Raw genomic sequence first — 3,511 nt, forward strand, 5'->3', positions numbered from 1 at the left:
AGTAAGAACTCCGCGCCCGATTATCCGGCCTATGGACCGCACCGAAGATCCATCGGGGAATCTATTAAGATTTGCGCTGAGCGCCGCGGGACCGGGCGGACCGTTGCTGCGCAGGCTTCGCGGGGGAGGGGCGGAGAGGTTAAGGCGGTGACGTAGGCGAAGTGGGGCTTCGACCCGGTAGGCGAGGGGAGAGCCGTGGGCGGACTCAGCCGCATCCGGGATCTCTCTCACGACCTTAGCCGGACCCGGGTTCGGGCCTTCCTTCCTACGCGCTTGTCGCTCTCTCTCCGATACCCTTTAGACTCGTCCTCGCTCGGCTCTGCTTTTGGCGCCGGTGCGCCCCAGGAGGCGGGCGGCCGGCGTGGGACCGCCGGTCAGGGTTGGCCCCGGTGGTCGCTGCGGACCCCCGGCGGCCGGTCGACCGGGGAAACCCCCGTGGCCGCGCGCGTCGCCTGGTGCAGTGCGTGGGAAGAGGCGGGTGAGCCGTCTCTGCCGGTGTCACGGGGGCTTGTCACGCTGCTGCTGCCGCTCCTCTCTTTCCCGTCATCGCCAAGGCGGTCAGGCCGGGTGGCGGGGGTGATCTTCCGTTCCGGCGGGCGCCGGTTCGGGTCTTACGGAGGTGCGGAGGTCAACCTGTGCTCTCGGGCGTCGGGCCTCCCGAAGAGCCGGGGCTCGGGCGCGGAGCCCGGCCCGGATTCGGCGAGGAACCCTTTCGTTCGTAGGGGACGCCCGGTTTTCTGACACCTCGGGGGTCGGACGGGGCGAAGGCAAACTCTCTCTCGCCGATGTCCTGGGTCTGCCGCGGGCGCCCGCCCTGGGCGGGTGGCGCCGCGCCGGCCTTAAGCTTTTCCGCTACGCCGCTCCGGAGCTGAAGGGAAGGAAAGACCCCGCGCCTTAGCCGGCGCGGACCCCCTAGGTCCGGCCGAGCGAGGGTCCCTTCCCGCCGGGTCGGCGGCCGTCAGATCGATCGGTGGGTGACCCGCGGGTGACGGGTGACTCGTCCGAGGCTTGCCACGCGACGCGGAGGGGGCTTGTCTCGCAACCGGCGCGTCCTCGCTCTTTTCGCCCCCAGCGGAGATCCACTATCGGCGGCGTGAGAGCTGAGGTCGCAGGGACTTTGTCGGAGACGGATGTCCGAGGCCCTGGTACTCCGACTTTTGGTAAGCTAATTGACACGACCCGCTGTCTCGGACACGGTTCTTGACGGGGGTGTTCAAAAGTATGTCACAGAGAGAGTGTCACCTGTCCCATTACATGAAGACCAACTACTCAAAGTGTCCGACTTTGTGGAACTCCGGCCCGGATCCGGCCGTCAAATTCAACCTCATTCCGGTAGTGCCTTTTCCGCTCCGAGGCCTCCTCCGGGGCCGTCCGACGCCCGGTTCCACGGCGGGACCCCCGACACCGACTCGAGGTGGTACCCCTTTTTGCCGGCCGAGGTGCGCCGCCGCCGGCGTGAGGACGCCGCTCCCCGGTGTGAAAAACGGCCGCCGGAGGAATTTTGAAAGTTGAAAATTTGGCAAAGTGTCGACGGAAGTGCCAACCGCGCCGGCGGGGAGGCGCCCGTCGCCTCGCCCGGGATGGCGGCACCGGCGCCGGGTCGCCGCGCCTGCCAGCGGCCGCTAGTCTCCCCGGACGCCCGGGGGATTTCCCTTCCGCTCCCAGCGGCCGCAGTTCTCCTTCTGGTCCGCCTGGCGGCTGCCTCCGCCGGCTGCCAATCATCTCTCCCCGGCCGCCCGGGGGATTTCCCTTCTGCGCGCCTGGCAGCTCCTGCCAATCATCTCTCCCCGGCCGCCAAGGGGGATTTCCCTTCTGCGCGCCTGGCAGCTCCTGCCAATCATCTCTCCCCGGCCGCCCGGGGGATCTCGTTAAGGTCCGTGTTTCGTGGGGTTTTATTTCAAAGTTTGTCTTTTTTTTCCCCAAAGTGTCTAAGAGCCGATCGGCTCAGCGGGGGGCGCCCGTCGCCTCGCCCGGGATGGCGGCACCGGCGCCGGGTCGCCGTGCCTGCCAGCGGCCGCTCGGGGGATTTCCCTTCTGCGCGCCTGTCAGCTCCTGCCAATCATCTCTCCCCGGCCGCCCGGGGGATCTCTTATGGTCCGTGTTTTATGGGGGGGTTTTTTTGTGCGTTTGACCTTTTTTCCCCCAAAGCGTCTAAGTGCCGATCGGCTCGGCGGGAGGCGCCCGCCTGAAAACTGCGGCTTGCCACGCGACCTGAAGAGGCTTGTCACGCAACCCGGGGGGGCGGTGCCCTCGCTCTGCCTCCCCCCCGCGGGGATCCGCCGTCGGCGGCCTGTGAGCAGAGTTCACTGGGACTTTGTCAGAGTCGGGTGTCCGATCCCCTGGTACTCTGACTTTTGGTAAGCTAATTGACAGGACCCGCTGTCTCGGACACGGTTCTTGACGGGGGTGTTCAAAAGTAGGTCACAGAGAGAGTGTCACCTGTCCCATTACATGAAGACCAACCACTCAAAGTGTCCGACTTTGTGGAACTCCGGCCCGGATCCGGCCGTCAAATTCAACCTCATTCCGGTAGTGCCTTTTCCGCTCCGAGGCCTCCTCCGGGGCCGTCCGACGCCCGGTTCCACGGCGGGACCCCCGACACCGACTCGAGGAGGTACCCCTTTTTGCCGGCCGAGGTGCGCCGCCGCCGGCGTGAGGACGCCGCTCCCCGGTGTGAAAAACGGCCGCCGGAGGAATTTTGAAAGTTGAAAATTTGGCAAAGTGTCGACGGAAGTGCCAACCGCGCCGGCGGGGAGGCGCCCGTCGCCTCGCCCGGGATGGCGGCACCGGCGCCGGGTCGCCGCGCCTGCCAGCGGCCGCTAGTCTCCCCGGACGCCCGGGGGATTTCCCTTCCGCTCCCAGCGGCCGCAGTTCTCCTTCCGGTCCGCCTGGCGGCTGCCTCCGCCGGCTGCCAATCATCTCTCCCCGGCCGCCCGGGGGATTTCCCTTCTGCGCGCCTGGCAGCTCCTGCCAATCATCTCTCCCCGGCCGCCCGGGGGATCTCTTATGGTCCGTGTTTTATGGGGGGTTTTTTTTGTGTGTTTGACCTTTTTTCCCCCAAAGCGTCTAAGTGCCGATCGGCTCGGCGGGAGGCGCCCGCCTGAAAACTGCGGCTTGCCACGCGACCTGAAGAGGCTTGTCACGCAACCCGGGGGGGCGGTGCCCTCGCTCTGCCTCCCCCCCGCGGGGATCCGCCGTCGGCGGCCTGTGAGCAGAGTTCACTGGGACTTTGTCAGAGTCGGGTGTCCGATCCCCTGGTACTCTGACTTTTGGTAAGCTAATTGACAGGACTCGCTGTCTCGGACACGGTTCTTGACGGGGGTGTTCAAAAGTAGGTCACAGAGAGAGTGTCACCTGTCCCATTACATGAAGACCAACCACTCAAAGTGTCCGACTTTGTGGAACTCCGGCCCGGATCCGGCCGTCAAATTCAACCTCATTCCGGTAGTGCCTTTTCCGCTCCGAGGCCTCCTCCGGGGCCGTCCGACGCCCGGTTCCACGGCGGGACCCC

Source organism: Leptodactylus fuscus, unplaced genomic scaffold (assembly GCF_031893055.1).
Source record: "Leptodactylus fuscus isolate aLepFus1 unplaced genomic scaffold, aLepFus1.hap2 HAP2_SCAFFOLD_196, whole genome shotgun sequence".
NCBI classification, from domain to species: domain Eukaryota; kingdom Metazoa; phylum Chordata; class Amphibia; order Anura; family Leptodactylidae; genus Leptodactylus; species Leptodactylus fuscus.